This window comes from Rhagoletis pomonella, unplaced genomic scaffold (assembly GCF_013731165.1).
Source record: "Rhagoletis pomonella isolate Grant_MI unplaced genomic scaffold, Rhpom_1.0 Rhpom_scaffold_05973, whole genome shotgun sequence".
Classification (NCBI taxonomy): Eukaryota; Metazoa; Arthropoda; class Insecta; order Diptera; family Tephritidae; genus Rhagoletis; species Rhagoletis pomonella.
In genome coordinates this window covers 3653-10720 of record NW_023464511.1, presented here as the reverse complement: position 1 = coordinate 10720, position 7068 = coordinate 3653, and the positions used below count along the sequence as shown (strand labels likewise).

Sequence of the window (7068 nt, the reverse complement as noted above, 5' to 3'; positions counted from 1 at the left end):
ATATTTCAAAATTGTTCTCTTTTTTATAAGGCAATCGCTTTTCTGGCTAGTATATTTCAGCACGAATGGGTTAAGGATTGAGCCAGGAGCTTGTGTGAGCAAATCCAATTTTTGGCAGCAAATGTCAGTTACTAGGTTTTGCAGAATGACGATAGGCGGTTTTGTACTTTAAACGACGAAATAGATTCTCTACATGCATTTTATATTTAATTTTAGAAATTAATTACTAAAAGCTGGCTGTGCAATGATGCTCAAAATATATTTTTAAATAATTTTTTTAAATATTTTTTTTTTTTTTAGTAAAAAACGACTTTTTTAATTTCTTCAATCAATATGTTAGCTTCAATTTAAAGGAAAATGTGATAAGCACAGTTTACGTCAAATGGGAGCAATGGCGGGTAAGAAGAAGAAATTAAACTACCTTTCAATATTTGTATCACGTACTTTAATATACTGAAACCAAGTGAACTTCAAAACTGCATACTCAAAAAAATTTTAAAAATTTTAGTTTAAAAGTTGAAAATTTTGGTGAAAATTTGTCGAATTTTCCTACATTTTGTAAAAACTTTGAAGCATTAATTTATATGCCATTTGATGCAGAATGAACTATATTTCTATTAAAAACTAACGAAAAAATTTATTACGAAAAACATTGCAAATATTAAAAAAAAAAAACGCTGTACGGAAACATATTCTGGTGAGTGTATATCTTAAAATGTAGGGAGATTTGAAATGTGAATAAATATTTGCCTGATCCGGTCGTTTTTGCAAGACGAATGTGTTGACTGCGGCTCGTACAAATGTCTAGAATCTATTTTTAAATTTATGATGGCTAAAAACGTATTTATATGACCATCATTAAAACTTCCTCATATATGTTTTTTGCTTTTGATGTTTTTTTCATAACAATTGTTTATGTTTTCTTTTCTAGTTAATAAACACACGCTGTGATTTATTTAAAATTTAGATAAAAGACGTATGTATGAGCTATATTGAAATCTATGTATACATAGTATAAAGGAAAGTCGAGATTCTTTGTACGCGGTAATCTCGAAAACTACTGAACGGATTTTGACGAGATTTTCCCTAATATACTCTGTATCGATAGGAAAGCGACCTTTTTTTTATTTAGAATTTTAAAAGGGCTGCCACCTGTCTAAAAACTATAAGATCCGCACCGTTCGTTGGATTACAAAAGATGAGGCGTCAAACAAAAGGAAGTGACCTCTAGAAAAGCACTAATGTTTTATTTATTTTTAATAGGGTTGCCACCTGCTAATAAAATTACAACATACAATCATGATAAGCGTAGACATCAATCCTGCACCGTCTCTGTGAAATGAAAAGACATAGCCTCTAGATGTGCAATAATGTATTTTTCTGAATAGGGTTGCCACCGGTTAATTAAGGGCGGTATTGTCACTTGCGAAGCGAATGAATTTGGCGAAGCGAACGGTTTGGCGAAGCGAATGGATTGGCGGACGCAACTTAAATATGCATTAAGAGTGTTCGCTTTTACCAGCTTGTGCAAGTTCTTCGCATCGCGTACACTTTTAATACCTTCTCTGCCTTTTAATTCGCTTCGCCAAATTCATTCGCTTCGCAAGTGACAATACCGCCCTAAAAGATTTTCCCCGTTCGTTGGATTACAAAATGAGATATAAAATGAGGGGCATGGCCTTCGCATGTAAAAAATCTTTAATTTTTTTTAGTAGTGTTGCCACCTATTGAAAAGTTCCTCACTTATCTATACATTGTATAAAGCAAAGTGGAGATTCTTTGAATGCGCTAATATTGAAAACTAATAAACAAATTTGGGCCAGATTTTCTCTAATATTTTCTGTATAGACAGGACCGCGACCTTTGGTATTTAGAATTTCTACAGGGTTGCAACCTGTCAAAAAAAATTTAAGATCCGCGCAGTTCGTTGGATTGCAAAAAGTGATGTGGCAAATAAAAGGGATTACCCTCTAGATAAGCATGTTTTTTTCGAGTAGGATTGCCACCTGTTAAGAAAATTTCTATATTCAATTTTAATAAGCGAAGGTATCAGATCTGCACCATCACTGTTAAATGAAAAGACTTAGCCTCTAGATGTGCAAAAATGTATATTTTTTGAGTAGGGTTACCACCTATTTAAAAATTACAATTTTATCCTAACATAGCATAAAGCAAAAACGACATTTTTTGACCACGCCAATATCTAATGTGCGGCCGTTGTGGTGTAGTGGGCTTTTCGTTGGACTAAAAAGTGAGTTGTCAAATGAAAGGACTTGGCCTAGAGATTTTCAGTAAGATTTTTTTTTAATAGTGCCGCCTGTCTAAAAAATTATGAGGTCTGTTCGTTGAATTAAAAACACTAGATATCAAATGAAAGTGCTTGGCAATTAAGTGTGCAATAGGGTTTTTTTTAATAGTGTTGCCACCTTTTTCTCCAAATGCTTATTTTACATACTTATGTACACATTCAGAGCGTGGCGAAGCTCATTTAAAGGGGGAGGGCGTTGAGTAAGGTAAGCAAATAACTTGTGTCAAAACCAAACTAGTTGGACAATGTTTTCGAGTACTACTTAAACACATATACTCATCATTTGAACATAGAAAACATTGCGCGGAAAAGTTTGTCTACGAATGCTAAGTTATGTTTTCACATTTTATTTACGGACTTTACAATTTTTTTAATGGTTGGCATCATTTTACATTAAAATAGTGCAATATTTTAGCTGCTAAAAGTAATCATTTGACCTAATGTGCAGTGGTCAAAAAATTATAGCCGAACCATTATTATTTTTATTGTCATGAACGTTTGTTATTTTTTTATAAAAAATATAGTTCATTCTTTAACAAACCCCGTGTAACTCCAAGTTTCCAAATTTGTGAAATATTGAAAAAAAATTCAACAAATTTTCGCGCAAATTTCGAATTTTTTAAAAATTCTAAAAAATTAATGGTAATTTTTAGCCATTTAAATCTCATACTTTATTCTACTAGAATTCGATGCGCCACAAAACTCCATACTGAGAATTTAATTAAAAACCTCGAAATTTTAACGAAAATTTGTTGAATTCTATTTTAAATTGCATAAATTTTTAAGGCAGTGTCACTCGATTGGTAAATTTGTACAGATTTGTACATTTTTGTATTGGGCTATTGGTAAAAAATGGGACAATTTTGATTTTTGTAGTCAAAAGATTGGTACAATAAACGGTAGCTATCGAATTTCATATGCTAAAATTTAATTCGTAATACGGCACAACAGAATTGCAAGCGTTTATCGTGTATCGTATGGATTCGTATGGTAAGTCCAATATTCAAACTTTGTTGAAAAATTCAACAAAATTGTACAAGAAAAATTGTATTAATAATTTTTAGGGGAAATGTTCCGAATAGTATCTGTTAGTTCGAAGCTGGTAAAAAAAAAAACGAAGGTGGCGTGGAACCTCTCACCTTCCCAGCTTGAAAGAGCAAAGACCAAAGAAGGGAATATAACATTTCTTGTGCATATAAATATTCAAGATGGTGTGAGGGTGATACCATAGTATTTTTGCATAGAACTTCTTTCTGCGTGGCGGCCTTCGAGTTTTTCAAAGTCGAAGTGTCGTGTCCCTATTATTTTTCACATGACTGTATGCATATATTTTTTTGGGGTGCTTGTGAAATGCATTTATGCTTATAACCATTTTTGAGATTTTGTGGTTCATTATTCCTACTCTTCATTTCAGTAAACGGGAAAATTTTCCAATAATGGACCAGGCTTTGAAAAAAAAGGTTGATGAGGGGGTGTAGAGGGGTCCCGCTGATTCTTAATCTGAAGGTACCCCCTCCGGAGGCTTATAGTTTCACAAAAAAAGTTGCAAAAAAGTCAAATTCAACCTCACTTGAACTGAACAACTGAAATTTCGGGGCTGCCATACATCCCAAAAAAATGTCGAAAAAGAAACTGAAAGCGAAAACAATGAAAACGCACGATTTTTTATCGCATATTTTCACTATATATTGAAGTATTGATTTAAAAAAGCACTCCAATTGTTTATCAAAAGCGTTCAATATACATTTAAGTATTAGATAAAAAAGCTCCGCAGCCGACCATTTTTAATAAAAAAAATCGCGCGATTTTTTATAACAAATTTTCATTAGCGGTCTTCCCTTAAACTCGTAAAAGCCTCGTAAACATCGTAAACATCGTAAAGCTCGTAAATTTACGAGCCTCGTAAAAGAACTGTCAAAATTTGTATGGAGCTCTATTTACGAGCCCCTCGTAACATTACGAGGCAATCTTTTTTATCTAATACTTTATATAATTATTATAGATGTGTAGAAATGGGAAAATGTAACAATAAATAACTTTAAAACTGTTAGCATTTCTACACAAAATGTTGAAGATATCGGCCAATGAGCACTTCCTCAACACCCCCTGCAAATTTCATTAAAAAACAGTCGCTATACTTTGCCTGAAATAGGAAATGGTCCATTATTGGAAATTTCAGCCCAGTAAACATCTTACATATTCTCTATTATTTTATCTTCATACTTTACTGACCTCAACGTAAGCCGTGTCCGGAAACATTTCTTGTAGAACTTCAGCCTCGTCCAAATAATAATCGCAGCTCGAACTATCAGTGGAACCACCATCACTGGTCTCGGACAAATGCTGCGCACGTTTGGTCCCGGCCCCTGCTGCCCCACTGGCGCTCAAATTGAACTCGTCTTTCTCAGAATTGGAAGCATTGCGAGCACGTAACTTCGACTCGGGTATAATATCTGATAGGCTTAAGGAACTAAAAAAAAAATAGGAATATGAAATTATGTATATTTATGCCGACTATACATATCACGTCAAATTATTACTTCAATGATAAATTTGTTGAACTACGATTCTCCTGATTTTTTTTCCATTTCATTCAATTCGCCTGCTAACTTGTATATCCATTCACAAATGATTCCCTGGTCAATGGAAGGAAACTCGGCAAAATAGGCGCCCATCATTTCGACAAACCCCTCTACGTCGAAACATGGGTCCTGTGAAGCTTCTTCCAAAATGGATATAATGTACTGCAAAACTATTTCGTCGACTACGCTAAAATCAGCCCCTGGAATGTGTGCGCTAACGAATTGCACCAGACTGCGTTTTACCATTTCATGTTGCTTCTCCATGTTAGTCATTATGAAATTTAGTATGAGTTCACTTTTTTGAGAAATCTTTAAAGACAATTTCTTTAATTTTTTTTGAGGTCCAAAGTAGCTCAAAATTGTTATTGTTAAATATTAATTTGCGATTAAAAACCAATTTTATGTCGTGATTCGCAAACAAATCTGTATACTAAGAAACCAGCGACGACGCCTGAAAATGTCCCTTTCCTTTTTATCTCGAGTTTGGTCGGCACGTCTTTCCACTATTGCCCTGTCCACCTTTACCATTCGTGGCTCCTTTTTTGTACACGCCGCTAGTGGTACAGAGCTTTCATTACAGAAAACAACGTTTGCTAAACGAACTTTCGACTTTTTTTTAAATCAACGCAAATTCACAAGAAAAACAAAAAAGTGTTTTTTAAAGATTTTTAGCTGCTCCCACGGATTTTATGAATTAATTTCGTTTTTCTTTGCGCTTTCCGCAACCAAACACAAATCGATAATAAAATCGCCAAACGTTAGACATCACGGTTGCCATTTTTGGTACTTAATACTAAAACTGCTACCCTTTTCGTCGGTGGTACTTTCTTTGGCACCCTGAAATTGTGCATATGAAAACTGTGCATACGAAATAATGCATATGAAAAAAAACGAAATTATACATACGAAAAAAACCGAAATAATGCATATATGCACAATTTCATTTGAAAACCGCAATGCATATTAGAAAAACCGAAATTATGCATATGCACACTTTCGTTTGAGACTCAAAATAATGCATATGAGAAAAACGAAGTAATGCATACATGCACAGTTTCGATTCAAAACCGAAGTAAAGGGACACTCAAACAGTCCCGGGAAAGAAAGAAAAAAGTTATTTTCTAGCTTTCGAAATCTCGACGCCATCTTTGTTGTAAGAAGAAAACAACGAAGAGAACAAAAAAAAAACGCGTAATTGTTGAACGCATGAATAATCATTTTTATTATGCAAATTCTTCTATAAATCATGTCGTTGTGTTAAATTATTATTTACCTTATGTGTGCACAAGTTGTCACAAGCGAAAATTAAGAAAATTGCAGTAAACAGCCACCACCAAATTGTAGACAACAAGCATTTCTGAAATTTATCGTTATATAAAAAGCGGCCGAAATTTTAGTCCGATTTAAAATAATTTTCACTGTTTTGCTTCTATGTGGCAAGCACAATAACCACACCGAGTTTGGTACAAATTGGGAGAACGGTTACCGAGATACATATATGTGATTATAATGGGCGGTGCCACGCCGATTTTCCAAAATTTTATCATAAACGTATTTCTTGGTATAGAATTGTTGCAAGCATCAATTTTGAATAAATTAGCTTTAATATTTACTGATTTATCGAAGATTTCGTATTTCTCCAAATTACCGTTATATGGGATGTAGGCGTGGTTATTGTCCGATTCTAAAAATGTTCGGCCATTTCATATGTTATACCAAGGCCAACCACTGTGCAAAGTTTGGAAGAAATTGGTATAGCGGTTACCAAGATATACACATGCATGCGCGTAGCCAGGTAGGGGCAGGGGGGTGCTCGAGCCAGCCCCCCCCCCCTAACTTTCAAATTTTCCTTATATATATATAAAATAGTACCCTGAAATGCCTCCCCCCCTCTCTTTTCATTCTGATCATTTATGTATACATTTGTCTATATCTATCTCGATTTGTTTTGCCTGTTACAAACAACCGTTATGTGAACAAAGTTATAATACCCTTGTGCACAAGTGCGCTCGGGTATAAAAAAAAGAATAACCATGCAAGTATGAAAGTATGAACAACCACAGGATTAATGAATACAACTACTGGGAAAAAACATCAATGATCTAGTTTTGGTTTTTCATTTGACTAGTTGAAGTTGAAGTATTGCACATATAATTCTTTTACAGGGGTATCTTTATT

The 7068-nt window shown here is 34.1% G+C and overlaps 1 pseudogene; it reads right to left on the bottom strand.

Moving 5' to 3' along the window:
• Window positions 1-4230: 4230 nt before the first annotated feature.
• LOC118755338 lies at window positions 4231-5751 on the bottom strand (annotated as a pseudogene).
• Between the last annotated feature and the right edge of the window lie 1317 nt (window positions 5752-7068).